The 18,561-nt window shown below is 33.1% G+C and overlaps 1 protein-coding gene across 4 annotated transcripts in view; it reads left to right on the forward strand.

Moving 5' to 3' along the window:
* Positions 1-18,561, forward strand: part of LOC145293079 (uncharacterized) — a 665,443-nt gene that overhangs the window by 244,745 nt on the left and 402,137 nt on the right. For 3 of the 4 annotated variants that reach the window (XM_080139450.1, XM_080139432.1, XM_080139462.1), the window contains exon 5: positions 7,333-7,485. The exons of the other annotated variant lie outside the window; for it this stretch is intronic. The gene's annotated coding sequence lies outside the window, so the exon portion shown is untranslated. The remainder of the gene's footprint in view (positions 1-7,332; positions 7,486-18,561) is intronic. 4 annotated transcript variants of the gene reach the window in all.

Below are 18,561 nucleotides of genomic sequence, written 5' to 3' on the forward strand. Positions count from 1 at the left end.
TGCCTACAAAGATGCCTGAGCAACACTGTAGGTATTTCTGGTAGGGGTTTATCAGGCGATTAGCAATAGATTAATCCCTTCTTAAGCGTGAGAAACTAAAGCCTGAGAGGGTGGACCTACTAGAACTGCAGAGAAAACTCAGCTCGACAGAGTAGTATCAGAAGATGTCAGAACGCCGGACTGATCATTGACGATAATGATTTTTTTCCATAAATTTTGCATTCGTGTGTTTTATAATTACATTGTGGGATCCGACATCAGTAAACTCCAAAAATGTTTTACTTTAAATATGCTAACAGGAGGCCCTGCGTTCTGGGGATTGTATAATGGATTCCTACTATATAACTGCTACAATGTTCAACATACTATACGTTTAGCTCCATTTAATAGTTGGAAGCAATTGAAATTTTCATAATTAGTGCTTTATACATATGGTCTAAATTTCATAAAGATATGGTGTGTTTGGAATATATATATATATATATATATATATATATATATATATAAAGATATATATATATATATATATATATAAAGATAAGATAAGATCAAAAACCAACAGTTACATATAAACTAGGGTCAACAATACGCAATAAGATTTTCAATTATAAAAACACGGTAGAACATTTAAATATAAATGATAATAATATAAATATTCCAGAATGTGAATGTAATTTCTCTCCTTTCTGTAATAATGAGATAAAACATCTAATTACAGGAGATTTAAAGATAGTAAATAATCCTAAATTAAGAAAACTACTTAGTAAGGTCCAAATTATAGAGAACCTAAATGCCTAAATTACGCTAAATGCGTTAAAGAAGTAACTAAAGCACTAGAAGGTTTTATTATGTCTATGGTAAAGAAATATAAATTAGCACAGTCTACGTTTGATGCATGCAAAAATACTATACTTGAATGCGTAAATGAAAAGGTTTAACATATAAAACAATTTAAACACCCTAGAAAAACCAATTATCTTTTTAAAAATTCAGAAATACGGAAGGAACTTAAAATACTCCAAGAAAAGTTTGTAATAGTTCCGATTGATAAAGCGGCAAACAATATAGCTTTTGTATGTAAAAAATATTATATACAACGTTTATTGATAGAAGTAGGACTTATAGGTAACGTTTCGGATACTTATAAAGTAAGTAATAGTAATTTAGATAGCATTATTTTGAATAATAGTATTATTAGTGAAAAAGTGGGATTAAAGTTAGAAGACAAACACAAAAATCTTCCATGTATGTATTGGATACCTAAAATGCATAAAAATCCAGTTGGTGCTAGATTTATTGTAGGTTCAAAGACGTGCATCACTAAACCTTTAAGTAAAGCTGTATCTAAAATATTTAAATTAATTATAAATCAAATAAATAATTTTCACCTGAAAAGTAAATTCTATAGTAATATAAATCTATTTTGGGTAATAAATAATTCCCAACCAGTGAAAGAAAAATTAGATAAAATAAATTCCAGAGTAAAAGCAAAATCTATAGCTACTTATGATTTTAGTACGCTATATACTAAAATTCCGCACGAAAAACTTATAAACGAATTAAATGATACTGTAGATTTAGCTTTTGAAGGTGGAAAAGGTAAATATATAGACTTTTCAAACTCTAAAGCTTTCTGGTGTAAAAATCAAAATATCAAAACTAGTGTTTCTAAAGGTATTTTAAAAATACATGTAAGTCATCTTATTAAAGAATGCTATTTTCAAATAGGAAATAAAATATTACTCCAAACGATAGGTATCCAAATGGGATTGGATCCTGCACCATTTGGGGCAAATTTGTATTTACATAGACTCGAGTATATATATATATATATATATATATATATATATATATATATATATATATATATATATATATATATATATCATCACTATTAAAAACAGATATATCTAAAACATATAACTTTCATGGGTGTAGGAGATTTATAGATGACCTTATATGTATAAACGATAATGATGAATTCGAAAAAAATAAACATCTTATGTATCCAAACGAATTAAAATTGAATTGTGAACATAGAGGACAACAGGCTACATTTCTGGATTTAGATATAAAAATTAAGGATGGGATTTTTCTTTATAAAATATTTGATAAAAGAAACGCTTTCCCCTTTAAAATAGTACGTATGCCCCATAAAGATAGCACCTGCCCTGTTTTTATGTTTTATGGAACCATTATTTCAGATTTTCTGAGAATAGCTCGCGTTACTCTAAAATTAACAGATTTTATACCACCAGTTTCTAGCTTAGTAATAAGGATGGTAAAACAAGGTGGGGATAAAAAATAAAATATTTAAACAGTTAAATAAAGCATTCGTTCGTTATCCTGATGCTTTTGAATCGTTTAAGATAAACCAGACTATATTAATAAAGGAAATCCAAAACTATATTAGCAATGTATAAAATGTATTTATAATTACATATAATAAATTTATATATTAAAAAAAATGTATATATGTAAAAATATTTTTAACCTTTATATATTTAATTTTAAATAAATAAGAATGTAAATATATTAAATACTAATCATAGTGGGGGTGATAAGTAGTTAAATGGATTCATCCTAATCTTATAAATACAAGACTGATGAATTAAAAAATTAAAAATGTATCCATTTTAAATGTGGAAATTGATGAATCGCACAGGTAATAAATTCATTTTTATAGTATGAAAAGGTTAGTAATTTCAATTAAGAATAGGAAATTGGATCAAATGTGTGTAACATGTCTTCTTCCTAAGATTAAGGGTGGTGGTGTTTGATCAACACTGCTGGGGAGCCATGATGTAATATACTGTTTTGTTTTTAAATCCCCGAAACAGTGTTTCATGGTAAACAACTGATGATCCCTTGAAAAATAAATTATTGGTATTATAGTAAATTCGAGAGCGAGCTGATGCAGTGATTGCAGGTGATTAAATGACTTACTGACTAGATGGTTTTCTAACGAATGATAAAAAATATTTTTTTGTATAGTTTTAAAGGTTAAAAACTTCAAAGACTATATATATATATATATATATATATATATATATATATATATATATATATATATATATATATATATATATATATATATATATATATATATTCCAAACAAACAGGCTTATGCATACCTGACGAATCCTAGCGCGTGGATGAAACGCGGAATATTATGTGTAGCTTAATTGCCATATATATTTTTATAACTTACTACCTAGCTCTACCTATGTATTGAGCACTGTTGAAGTAAATACTGAAAGTTTATGCATAAAATAATACTTTTGTATATTAATTTATGTGATTAAATTAAGTAATATACATCAAGCACTTATGGCGTAGAGTGTCTTCTATGACATTTCTTCCCGTCACCAACTTAGAAGGAAATGTGATTGAAGAATTCTTAGGGATTCTGCGACTAATATCACCCTAGAGGGTGATATTATTAAAAGGATAGATAAAGTAACCTGCTTGATAATTGGCATGCCAGTGTTCTTCTGTTAACTTCGGCTATGTTTACAACCATGTGGAATAAATTCAAAGATGGCTACGCAGTTGACACGAGGGGCAAGATGAAAACCAATAGCCGATCACAAAGGAATTTCCAATGCAAATATTCTATTTCATGAAATATCTTTTCATGCAATATAATTTATACATCCTCTATGTATAAAATATCATCTTTATAGGTTGTATACAATATTTATAGAATAGGTTGGATACAATATCCTTCATATAACAGGTTGTATACAATATCATCTATAAAATGGGATGTCTATATCTTTTTTAGAATAAGCTATATACAATATCCTTCATATAATAGGTTGTATATAATATCCTTATATAGAATAGACAGTATATACTATCATAGATTTGGCTGTATATAATATTCTCTAATATAATAGGCTGTATATAATATCCTCTATAGAGAGGCTGTATATTATATCCTTTTATACAATATAGTAGAATAAAATAGTTTTCAATTAAAAAACACAAAACCCATAAAATAAAACAACTGCAAACAACATTTTTAATAAAACTATTAAAATCCAATTTAATTTATTATCAACGATCGATTAAAATGTAAAAAAAACGTCGCCATTCAAGAACCGAAGATATATTCCATATATTCTTATGGATGATGATTGGTAATTTGTATTATGTTGGATTTTTCAGACTACTATTCTCACAACGTTTCGACCAATGAAACGCCGTGACTTTTTTCAGTTGTCTAACTCAGGAATCTTTTATGCTCCACTCTGGAATCTATGCGAAATATGGCGCAACAGATAAAGGTGTTAAGTAAAATCAGTTCTAAGTGACAATCTTCTGTAGGTTGAACGTTCCATCCTCACTACAAGCACTGCAAACTAAGAATAAAACAAAAAGTACTTACTTTCATTTTAACTTTTAGCCGCCCATGGATGACGGAACGAGTATTATCTATCCCCGTTGACTAAATAAAATATTTGGCTCAGAATTGCGCATAGATCCCCGAATTCTATATAAACATTTCTGTTTTCCTTAAGGACCGATTGACACATGTCGACACCGATGGGTGAACGCATATAACAAACAATAACAGAAGCCGTATTTATATAGTAGGTACAAGAGTGAGGCATCGACAACAATTAACAAAAGATATATAAGGTGGTCCATTTAAAAATAGCCCGATCTCTCTAATCTTTCTCTTACAACCAACTGACACCACAAGACAAAATGCAATTCTTTTTCTAACAAGATGGAACTACATGCCATACGTCTCACAGATCTCTGACACGAGTTCATGACATGTTTACGAAGAGAGAACAATAAGCAAAGGGTCGTGGCCACCACGTTCCTGGACTTGTCATCATGTTATTTTTATCTTTGTGGGACTTTAAAAACAAAATGTTTATGCAAATAATCATCACAATCTAGACCACCTAAATGAGAACATTACTAACACCAAGATGATCTACAGGCAGTATCTGCAAACGCTGTTAAACGTGTCCAGAAATGCATAGATGTCAACGGGGAGCACTTTCAGCATCTTTTATAACACTACATGCAATTTAAACAACAAAAGAATGTTCCTTCTCTCTCCTACATTTTCTGGGCTTACTATAAGTGGGTCACCCTGTATAAGCAATGTAAAATTAATACCCAGTCGTTTTTGCAAATAGTTTAAAATCGTGCGTATACTTGAAGTGGTTTTATATTTCACTAGCGAGGAGGGGACGCCCGGCTTTACCCGGCCGTAAAATACGCTGAAATATGATATTTTAATTTGTCGTATATAATTATAGAGTAGTGATTTCAAAAGTAAAAACAAAAAGTATTTGTGTGCCATCAGCTACAATCGAAACCGAAAGCAAATCTGTAGCATTCAAAGCTGGTGACGTTACCACTGTATGAACGTGACACGCATATGAACTGCTTAAAATAAAATAAGATGAATGTGCCAATGTATAAGGATTTTTTCTAATCTTGACCCATTATTGACCCTTTCAAAACTATTTTACCCGGCTAAAGACACCATAACAGAACGGTCCGTAAAACATCCAATCATTTGAGGCCCATAGAGCCTCTCTGCGACTTTTTGTTACGGTGGAGATAGAGTTTAAAAATATGGAGACACACAGAAAGACAGACATATAGCCTTTTATATATTAGATTTTTTGTCTGCAAATATATATTCTGTGTTACACCTGTTGCTGGGTACGTTGTTATAATTATGCCTATTGTTGGATAAAGCAAGTTTCATCAAGAAAACATAATCAAAAGAGAAAATGTATAACAGTAAATATTTAGAAAGTAAGTAACTTGTGTCCTTTGGATATCTCCTTTGCCTCAAAAACATTATGAAAGTGAGTTTGCATTTTCCAGACAGTCGACATTTTTATTGAACGTATCGCACAACGATATCCAGATCTAAAAGCTAATAATCACATTCATCAGTATATATATATATATATATATATATATATATATATATATATATTATATCGACATGAAAGTTGTTGGATTTTAAATTTGGATTTCAAATGATGTATTTTCCAAGAAATTTTCGTTATAATACCTTTACTTTATATATCATTTTAAAGAACGTTTTTCGCTCTATCTAATCGTTTAAATTACAATGGTTTTAAAACAGTTAGGTCTTCTTGTCATGGCATTGAATACAAGATGGAAAAAAGTAAATTCGCAAAATTTACTTATTTCAATTCAAACTAGGCTGAAAAGCTGCTGGAACAGCTCGCGATATTCAAGCGTTTTACTGAGGAACTGCTACTGAACGTACAGCACAATGTACGACAACCGACGACGCTCAGCTCAGTGGATAGACGCCAACGAAGCTCCACGACACTTCCCGAAGCTTAGGTAGCTTGAGTTACCTGAACGTCATGCTGACTGTTTGATAGTCTGCGACCGGTCTTATCCATTACAGTTTTTTTGAATGCAGACGAAACCATTACGTCAGAGAAGTATCGTAAACAAATGGATGAAATGCATCAGAAACTTCGACAACACTTAGCATTAGTCAGCAGAAATGGCTCAATTCTCCTTCACAAAAATACCCAACCGCACGTTCCTAAACCGACCCTGCAGAAGTGAAACGAATTCGGCTACGAAACTCTGCCCTATCTGGCATACTCTCCAGACCTCTCATCGACCAACTACCACCTTTTCAAGAATCTCGACAACTTTCTGCGTGAGAAATGCTTAAAAAAATAAACGATATCAAAAACGCCTTCAGAAACTTCATAGCCACCAGAACGAAAGATTTTTACGTTACATAAATGCACTTGTTTTGCGTTGGCAAAGGTGTGTTGATTATGATGGTGCTTATTTCAATCAATAATTTTTTGTTTGAACCGAAATATTTTTATCTGAATTTAAAAATTATAAACCGCAATAACTTTCTTGTTAACCTAATATATATATAAGAAAATATTTTGATAAAAAGTGCAAAATTATATATATATATATATATATATATATATAATTTTGCACTTTTTATCAAAATATTTTCTTCTCTATCTATCTATATAAATATATATATATATATATGCAAAATTAAATAATTTTCAAAGCTTCGCATACTTTTTCAAAGCGAATTTATATATATATATATATATATATATATATATATATATATATATGTGGGGGGTGCGGGTGTGGGTGTCTTTGTTTGTGTCTGTGTGTATTTTGTATACATAAATACACATATATATGCATGCAAATTAAGAATTGTTAAAAGTTTGTATACTTTTTTAAAAATAGTTTGGAAATAAGTCATATTTTTGCTGAAATTAAATTTGAATATTTTCTCTTTTTCATTCAATTTTTTAGAATAAAAAAAGACGATAAAATTGACCTGAATTCTAAATAAAACTGCCGTTGTCGGTTCCATATGACAATCTCCATCCTTTTGAAAAAATACGAAAGATAAGAAGAATTTGCCAGAAAGTTTCGAGACTCAAGGCGGAATTTTTTTTTTACAAGGTAAACGAAAAACATTCTTTTTGATTATTCATTACTTAGTATTGAGTTCAATTTGGAAACTTATTTCAGCTCGCAAAATTATTTTTTACCTAACCTTCTATCTCTGCCTCTCTCTCTCTCTGTCTCTCTGTCTCTCTGTCTCTGTCTCTCTTTCTCTCTCTCTCTCTCTCTCTCTCTCTCTCTCTATCTATCTATCTATCTATATATCTATATTTATCTCTATGCATATTGTCGTTTATCAATTCATTAATTTTATTTTGCATTTTGACTATATTTGGATTCACATAACTTATTTACAATTTTCTCCTATTTTAAAACGTTTTTTTGAACATCGCAATTTTCAATTTTTTCCCCGATTCATGCTAATTAGCAATTCTATGCTTTTAATTAACTACTTATTTCCTCTGACGAAAAAAAAAACGTAATTTTTGAAACTCTATGGTATATAGAAAGTTTCATTATTTGTATTTGCCATTTTGATGTACTTTTATTTTTCATTTTTTATTGTATTAATTCTCTCCCTCTCTCTCTCTCTCTCTCTCTCTCTCTATATATATATATATATATATATATATATATATATATATATAATATTGATCCTCCTTCTGTCTAAATAAGATTTAATATATCCTATATATACTTATATTATTTTTATAAAAAGTATATATAAGTTTAGATACATGTGGTAATAATATAAAATCAAGTTTTATAAAGAATAGTTCATATAGATCAGAATAGAAATTTGTTTTCAAATGCAAAAAAATAATAATAAATAAAATAAAAAGTTTTAAATTCGAAATAATGCCATTAAACTATTATGTAAAAATAATGCCATTAAACTATTATGTAAAAATTTGAGAACGAAGTATTTTACGCGTGTTTCTGGAGGGGATGAAAGTAAATGGAAGTAATTCATGCAATTTAATACAAAAAACAATTCATCAGAAAAACAAAATTTAGAGGGGGAGAGTTGTCACCCTAAAGAAAACAACATTACAGCTATATTTTAAAAATTTATTAGAAAAAAATCAATTCAGGTTACTTGATTATGTAATAGAGCTGACATCTATTCAATGTAGCCGCCTTCAACCTCAATCACCACCTCGATAGCGTCTAGAATTGGAAGGATGCAACAAACGCCAACAGGAGCTCGGCGAATACTCGGAAGATGGCAGCGATCGTGATGACTTTGATTTTGTGGGAGGTTTTATGACCAATCGAAGTAGTCAAACAGGTTCAGGTCGGGGGAGGACGAAGGCCATGAGGGAAGGGTACAAAGTCGTTGCATTTCTTCTGAAGCCAAGCCTGGGCCCCTTAGACTTGTGGGCCGATACCGAATCCTGCTGCTACACCCAGGGTCTGCCAGCGGCTACCTGGGATCACGACACTCTTCAGCACATCCAGGTACAGTTTGGTGTTGACTTTCAAGTCGACCTCGAAGATGTAAGATTGTATGATGTGGCTCTCACTTTAAACCGCATCAAAGACCATAACTGTAGCTGAAAACTTTGTTTTTATCATCCTGGGCACGCCCCTGTTAATTGTGGCAATATAACCATGCATTTTAAGAGTGCTGGCAATGGTCCTGTTGTCATAACTTGGATTGGTAAAGAGCATGAGTTGTACAACGGCGGATCTCCGATCTCGCTTTCAGGCAGATAGAATCCTATCGCTCTTGAAATTTGTACACAACTGGCCAACTTGTAGATGGTCTGCAACAAACACAGAAAACCGTTTTCATCAAATGGAAATGGAAGCAAGTCGTCTTTTCGAGGGCAACAATTTTATCGTTTCATCCTGTATATATGAAATCAATTAGTAGAAGAATAAAAAAAATGGCGCATAGATGATCAGAGAGTTCAACTCGTTAAAAAAAGCATATATATATATATATATATATATATATATATATACACGCGCGTGCATCTTTCCTTGTTTTCCTGTTGTGCTTATCCTATGTCCTAACCCTATCAACTTCCTCTAACTGAAAGCTAACTAAAACGATAGTTAGGGTTGGGATCTCAATTTGGGAGCGTTGGGGAGTGTCAGATTTCCTCCACTTTATTACCACTACTCCCGGGTTCATTCTGCCGTGAAGTGGTTGCACCTTTCGAGGTCACATCTATATGTTAAAAATAATCTAACGTATATATATATATATATATATATATATATATATATATATATATATATATATATATACAGATGGTCTCAAAACTGTACTCAAACTTCAAATTGTGAGAAAAACCGAAAAAGTGAAATGGTATAGTTTCGAATACAGAAGACAGATGTAACTGAAGAATCATGTTCGCAAATGTTAATATTCTTGATATTTACTGTCCATGCAATGCTGATAACGCGCACCAAACTATTGGAAGATGTCATAAAACAGGTTATTAGAAGTACATTTTCAGACACCCTGTATATGTGTGTGTGTGTATATATGTGTGTGTGTGTGTGTGTGTGTGTGTGTGTGTGTGTGTGTGTGTGTGTGTGTGTGTGTGTGTGTGTGTGTGTGTGTCGATTGATGCTGATAGGATGCACTATAGATACGGCGAAACACGTGTCCGTGGAGAACTATTTCATGCAGAATAAATAAGTAAACACACACACGTTATATATATATATATATATATATATATATATATATATATATATATATATATATATATATAGAGAGAGAGAGAGAGAGAGAGAGAGAGAGAGCATGAAAATTAATTTTTCAAAAAATCGGCCGTTCAGAAAAGAGATTGCGAAATTGGATCAAATCATTACAGCATTTTCTAACATTGAACAACATTAACACTATTTCAGATAGAGCTTTACAACCAGGATAAATGATACAAAGTGGTATTGTCTTTACACTTTATTTTATTTTCACAGTGTTAATTATCCCGGATATTTTGGTAAAAGGTGTACTACTCTATCTCACGCCATCATCTCGAAATCTATCTTTCCCTTTTTTCGGTTTCTTTTCTGCGAACCATATGTCCTAACCCTATCAACTACCCATTTTCCGCTAACTGAAAATAAAACGATAGTCAGGGTTGAATCTCAATTCGGGAGCGTTGGATAGTGTCAGATCACCCTTACTTTATTATGATTATTCCCAAGTCGATTCTGACCTAAAGTGGTTGCACCTTTCGTGGTCACATCTATGTGCTAAAAGAATCTATCGTTTACAGATTATTTGTTTACAATATATGTCCGTCTACAAAATAAATTCATCTACAAATTAATCATATGCATAATATATGTACGCTTTCGATATACAATGAGCCAAAGACGATTACCATGTTTCAAAATTCAACAATCAACCATTTAAATAAGTTTAAATATAATAATGGCTTCAAAGACTAAGTCTATCCTCACTTGAGGTGCCAAAGATGCGAGAGGATCTGAATTCTCACAGTTACTTTGTCCATAATTCGTTGTAATCTAAATTGCACTGTAAAGAACCTACTGTTAATTTTATTAAATTATTTATATGATGGCTTGAATTAAAGTTTAATATGTAAAAATCAAATATCATGGTGTAATTGTTATCTAAACAGAAAAATCCATTTAGAACGCGCCCGTCCTATAAATAATTTCCAGATGATTTCATAGGCGGGACCGTTCTGCTTCTAGGGTGATAAAACATCTCAAATGCACTTGTGATATTAGGTTGCATAAAAGTGTCAACTTTGCTCAAAATCGGACTTTTCTTTCTTTAATCGATTTTTTTATTATCAACTTTCAATATTTATCAGATGCATGCCGATACAAAATCTACCTAAACGCGTAAAAGCACATTTGCGTAAAATTCCAAAACAATCTGACAAGTCGTTTCAGAGTCCATAAGGAACGAACTCACATAAAATGATGGTTATATATAAGTAGAGATGTAAACTGCATTCTTAAATGCTACTTATAAGAACCGGGTATAATCTCTGCTGTCATAAAACAGAGTGAGCTCTTTCCCATGAACGGCAGTGGTCACTAACAGCAGCCATAGTTTAATTTGTTTTCGAGGGGGTCCTTTAACGGTTCTGTTCTGGATGTATGTCATGCTTCCACCGGGCAAAGTTGGTTAACGGGTCTTGCTAGTTTACAATATATGTACGTCTACAAAATAAATTAATCTACAAATTAATCTACAAATTAATCATATACGTAATATATGTACGGTTTCCGCTTACAATGAGCCAAAAACGACTACCGTGTTTTAAAATTTAACAATCAACCATTCAAATAAGTTTAAATATAACAATGGCTTCAAAGACTAAATCTATTCTCACTTGAGCAGGCAACAATGCGAGAGGATCTGATTCTTGCATCCATTGCACCATTTACGGGAATGAACAGGGATTTAGTCGAAGTCTCCACAGATATCATACGAAGATGTGCCATCGTCGTTTTCAAAAGGCAGCAATCTCTGTTTGTGTGTCTGTTCTCTGGAACAGCCGGCTAGAGATGGCCATGCTAGTGCCTATGATATCCATAAACAAACATTAAAACGACGTGTAGATGCAATGCCTTATATCTATCTTTTTTACATGACTTGATGCACTTTGCTACGTTTTGCCAATAAACTAGTTGAGTGATTGATTGGTTGAAATTTTTATTCAAATGTATATCATTATTAAGCAATATATTAGAACAACTCTGAAAAATGGGTGTACCGGGAAACTGCAGTAAAATATTTAAATTAGTGAAAAAAGAATTGTTTGTATTCCATAACCATAGTTGAGTCGGGATAAGTTAAGTCTTTATGCAATGGATTTAGATAAGTGAATCTACTAGTATGGTTTAGCCGACGAAGAGTAGTGCAGATGAGGTAATAACTTTTCAGGGCGGTACAGCTTGGTGAGATTTAGATGGTACGTGAAGAGTGAGAACGGAAGTGAAGAGAAAGGCCGATAAGAAAGTGAAGCTATAGAGAGGAATATGGTTTTGTTAATATAAGTCAATCCAGAGTTGAAGTGAGCCTGGTTACATATATAAAAATATATGAACACATATAATGGAAGAGAACCTACGTTGGTCTCCCGGTCTATTGCTTTTTTTCTCCCTCTCAGTTTCTTTATCTTCTAGTAAAATAGTGTACTTTATCTATCTATCGATATATATATATATATATATATATAGAGAGAGAGAGAGAGAGAGGAAGAGAGAGAAAGAGACAGAGTGATTGAGCAAAAAGTAGAAAATGTTTATCAAAGCGTAAGAAGTAAACTTCAAAGCTGTGTAAATCAAGAAGAGAAACCGTTTGAGCACATGCGTTGAGAAATAACATTTAATTTTCATTCATATAAGTGTCTTATTACTAAGGTTTTGACAACAGCATATTCTTATTATTGTTTCGACTCTCGAGTATATATCTGATACAGACACAATTAATCAACCGAGAACTACATCACTCTATATTAAACATATAAGATATCAACGGATAAACACTCGAGAGATCAAACCATGAAAAGAATATGCTGTTGTCATAGCCCTATTTATTACATATAATTGTACGTATACGTGATCTCTGAATAAATGTTTTTACTGTCCACCTACTTTTGGTTCACCTTATATATATATATATATATATATATATATATATATATATATATATATATATATATATATATATATATACTAGCATTGGGTGCCTGGCATTGCCCGGGTGTTTGGAGGTGTATGCTGAGCAAAAAAAAAAAGAAAACAAAAATAACAGTCAATTTTTTAAACTTTGATCCCTATTATGACCCCTTAACATTTATTTTTTGGAGTTCAAATCAAGTTATTAAGTTAGATCCATGTCCAAGGAACCTATATCTCAAATTTCAAGTGTTTAGACCCAAAATTGTCGGAGGAGTTTGGTAGAGTTCTCAAATGTTAAATCGTTGAACTTTGACCTCTTAACAGCCAAATTTCTGGCCGAAAACCGATTACATAGATTTTCCCAAATCTTAGTACGCTGTATATCAAATTTCGAGGCTGTAGACTAAAAATTGACAGAGTTACTGCGTAGGTAAATTTACACACATACACACAGACACGTTCACTTTTATAGATATATAGATATATCGTTGCATGTGTGTGCAGGTTAGAGAATCGAGATAAAACCGAAAAGTATGTTGTTGTGTACAATTTATTGAGGAAAACAATGGAAATATTCCCGAATGTCAAAGTACACCCTAAGAGAGCTATGAAATGCAGAAGTTCCTTAAAACCTCCAATATATCCTTTGTTGATGAAAGTTTTATTATATGTATAAAATTCTCCAGTGAAGACAATGGCAGTCGACACGAATTTCTGCGTTATTGTCTATGCACTGAATACTTACGTGCCACTACCTCTAAGTGATCTACGGGGTACAGGGCCACATAAAAAAATTCAAATACGTATGTCCGATTTTAATGAAATGTAAACGATACTTTTAAGAGTTTTCCAACATATTAGCTTATTCTGACTAGGTTGAACGAGAAGAAGACGACTATATAAAGAAAACAATATGATTTTATGAGCATAGTAAACAAATACATGACAGTGATCCTCATTCAGCCTCGAGAAACGTCGGGTATTCTCGCCAGTAACTCAATGAATGGAGAGAAATCCCACAGAAATTTGGTTCTTTCTATCTTCTGTCTCTTAAAACAGACAAATCTCGTCATGGGTTTGTTGCGGCTTTTCTCGCCGTCACAATCAAATGAGCAACGACCACAACACGAGGATATCCAACCGATTACGAGACAAGATGGCGCTAAATCTCATGCTTATTATTCATTAGCAGGGATACCCGACATTGCCTGGGATTAAAAGGGGTTCAACGTATGTTCCGCACTTCTGATATTTTAATTGTCATCGAAATCGGTGAAATCGCCAATTTTTCAATCTTCCGAGAGGAAGATTCAAATGCCTCCCCACAGTAACTTAATCGACAATCCATTATAATCGATACTGCACTGTAATTAAACCTGCTGATTTTATAAAATAATGATATATGATGGTTTGAATTAAAGTTTAATATGTAAAAGTCAGATATCATGGTTTAATTGTTCCTTAAACAGAAACATTTATGTAGAACGCGCCCTGTCCGATAATAGAATCTACAGTTGATTTTATAGGCTGTGCCTTTCTGCTTGTGGGGTGATAAAACTTCTCAAATACACTTATGAGGTTAGGTTGTATAAAAGTGTTAACTTTGGTCAAAATCGGACTGTTCCTTCTTTAATCGGATTTTTAGATTATCGATATTCAATATCTATCGGAGGCATTCCGATACAAAACCTATCTAAGGACACTCCTAAACACGTAAAATACATTTGTGTGAAATTTCAAAACAATCCCGAGCCGTTTCAGAGTCCATAGGGAACAAACTCACATAAAGTGGTTTATATATAAGTAGAGATTTAAACGACATTGTTGAATGATTACTTCTAAGAACTGGTTCATAATCATTGTTGTCCTAAAACTATCAGACAAGTCCTTGTGTGTCTAAACGCACAGAAACACGCACGTGTGTGTTTTCACCAATACGTAACTATGATAAATACATATTGACGTATATTTCTCAAAGCCCTTCACTCAGCAATATCTCTTCCCCCGGGTAACGTCAGGTGTATATAAGCTAGTTAAAAATTAAACGATATTGTTTCGCTTTTTTTTTATTCACCAATGCTTTCGCTGAATCAAGAATACATTTTTCTTATAATCTGCTGAAGCAGCAATGCCATGTGTGTTTAAAGCTAAATTACTTGCTATAATATAGAGTGATTAAAAAATATAACCGATCAATAAAAATTGTTAATAAAATTCACAATCCATTCTGCCGTCCAATCATGTTTGGTGTAAATGAAAAGTTCCCGTTTAGGAAGTTTCAACAGTCTTTGTTTTATCGCCATTCAAGTATACACACACACACACACACACACACACACACACACATACATACATATATATATATATATATATATATATATATATATATATATATATATATATATATATATATTACCAATGTGCACTTTTGCATCCCAAGTACATTTCATACAACTTATTTGTGCTGTAATTGGATTTTTCTATTTAAGAATTTAAGGGGATTGTTTTGGTAGACATTGTCATTGAGATAATATTCTAGGGAGGTTAACGCCCGGTGAGTGTGAAGCACAATAAGAATCACACTCCCTAAAAATTATCACCAAAATGTTTCCGCACAACAAAGAATGTTGGACATTCATAACTAATAATTTGGTTGACAAGTTAGACTACAGTTTATTTGTACCAACTACGGTTAATTAATTTATTAATCATAATGCTATGAACGGTTATTTATCGTAGATTCTAACTTGTAGATTATGTGCAATATTATTTTAATTGCATAGATTTTTTTTTTCCAAAAAAGTTTGCGAATTTAGTAAAGATTTCGTGTGTGATATTTGGGGAAAGGAAATAATAGGATAATGAACAATGTATCGCTCGTGATATACATGTGATGTCATCAGAAGTATAGTTTTGGTTAATTTTGAGAACAATGAGAATTTTAAAGGATGCAGCATCTCAGCAAGGTATTCTATTCTATGCTTTATCAATTCATACTATATCAAAATGTTTCTGAAAGTCATCAGAGCTGTGTTCCAACTTTGTAAGCATGTCTAGAATGTTGAACACCTGCAAATGGAAAAGGGGCTCTGGATTGTTGGTGAAATGGTTAATAATTTTGCGAGCGTTTACAAAGTAAGTTGCTAGATGTTAGAACTTTAGTGAAACCATACCCCTAGAGAAACAAGACGTTCAGATTGTGGCAGGTGTCCGATGGAGATTTTTTGCTTCATTGCATCAGATACTTGGGTGAATTTCAGGAAACATGAGGGCTTAAAAGATTGCATGGATTTTTTTGATTTTTTTTCAAAAAAGTTTGCGAATTTAATAAAGATTTCATGTGTGGTATTTGGGGAAAGGAAACCGTCTATACTAGAAATTATGGGTGCCATTTACAAAGTTAATTTTGATCATTCGCCATGATGTTATTTCGGTGTTTTTTCTTTATTTTCTAAGGTTACTCTACCAAGGTTTTATTGCTTAGTCTACGCTATTATTCAAGCTAATGGGGTATGGAAATGGGTCAATACTTTAAAGCTTTTGCCGCTAGGTGTTGCCAAACGGAAACATAACTTTCACCGAGTCAAGCACACATCCTTTTTTTCGGTTTGCTCAGACCGACACGATTATCGTGCGTTAAGTTACTTTACAAAGTCTTATGTGGTTTACAGTTTTACTCATAGCTGGAGGAGAGGAGAAGCAGATTGGCATGAATTTCGTTAGGATGATAGTACATTACAAAAAACAAGATCTCTATCCTCTCAAGAAAGTGATGCGTACCACGCGTCATACACCTACCTGGTTTTCGGAGTGTGATACTAGAGTATTCCTTCGCCTAGACTAATTGCTCTACCAAGACTTGACAGTCTAATCTACCCTACTATTTTTATTCTTAATCATGTATAACTTTTCAGAAAGTTGTTAGCAGTAGTGATTCTGACAAAACTTGAACACGGTCCACCGAGTTCATAGTTCGTGCTGGTAAAAGCTGTAGCACCTTGGATTGATTAACGATATTTAAATACCGGTTTACAAACTTTCGTCAAAAGACGTTCTTATTCATCAATCTATCTATTCCAGTACGTTTCCCGTCTCTCTATTTCAATATTTTTTTTTCAATTCCGGCTCCTTATCTCTGTTGATTCATGCTTTTGTAATCATCTCTTTCACTCTCTTCACATTTTTTCAACCGATCTGGTCCGTCCCATACCTGCATATCTCCCCCACGACCATATCTCCTCCCGGGAGGACGCCATCTTATTTGCCGATCGCTAAACCCCCGTGATCGTCTTCGATTAACTCTAATCAAATAACCATCTCTTCACCGTACGATTGATCTTCAAATATTGACATCAGAGAGTTTTGGGGGTTTTTTTCAGATTTTTCTCTATTTTCACCCCCCCTCCCCCTTTACATCCACACGCATTGCCTCGCCTCTTCACCCACGACCTGAACAATATGGGCAAATATGGCGGACCGCTTGTTGACCCGGGCAAAGATGGCGATTTGCACAATCTTAAACACATCTCGCCGTTAGAGAAAACGAGTGATTCCTAGAAACACGCACGCGCGCACGCACACGCACACACACACAAAGTAAAACATGCAAAGACACACATGAATGCACTCAGTGACAGATACGTGTACACGGGCGCACACACTGAGACACGCACGCACACACAGTGACACGCGCACACTCATAGACACATGCACATTGCACAGGTACTTGTCTTACTACGTCACTGCTTTCTTTCTACGTCACTGCTTCACTTTGTAATATCGTAGCGTGTGATCTCCTGCTTATGCGATGAAATAGAATCGAAGATTGGTCTATAAACTTAAGTCGGCTTTATTGCGCGAGTTTACATGTACGTATGTACAACATGGAAAGAAACTGGAATCTTAGGAAGATTGCCATCATTCCAGTAATTATAGGAGCAACGTGACTCATGAAAAAGAATTTCAAAACTAGCTGGCAAATATTGCCAGTGAGCCAAGTGCCACAGAGATACAAATAATTGCACTTAAAGGGGCGGTTAAACTCTTAAAAAGGATCTCCCAGTTAGAATTAATGAAACAGCGGATAGATGTCTGACATCCGGTAAGATGCCATATCTCCAGCAAAAACAAAATGGTAAGGACATTTTTAAAATGGTGCAGACTATATTATATCTCTCTAAGTCTGTCTGTCTGTCTGTCTGTCTGTATATCCGTGCCACTTTTTCTCAAAAACTACTGGTCCGATCTGCCTGAAATTTTGTATGGATATTTGTTATGAAAAGATGCAGCTAACTAAGTATTATGGTATCCGATCGATAAATAAAGAAGAAATCAACCATCTCAGCAAAAATAACCTTCTAAGTGACACGCAATGTGGCTTCCGTTCTGCTAGATCTACAGCAGATGTGCTTACAGTTATATCTCATAGGATTAGCGAAACTCTCGACGGAGACTACCTTTCTAGGGCAATTGCTCTTGACATATCAAAGGTCTTTGATAGAG

The sequence above is a fragment of the Euprymna scolopes genome, chromosome 2 (assembly GCF_053919585.1).
Source record: "Euprymna scolopes isolate OS-2025 chromosome 2, ASM5391958v1, whole genome shotgun sequence".
NCBI classification, from domain to species: Eukaryota; Metazoa; Mollusca; class Cephalopoda; order Sepiida; family Sepiolidae; genus Euprymna; species Euprymna scolopes.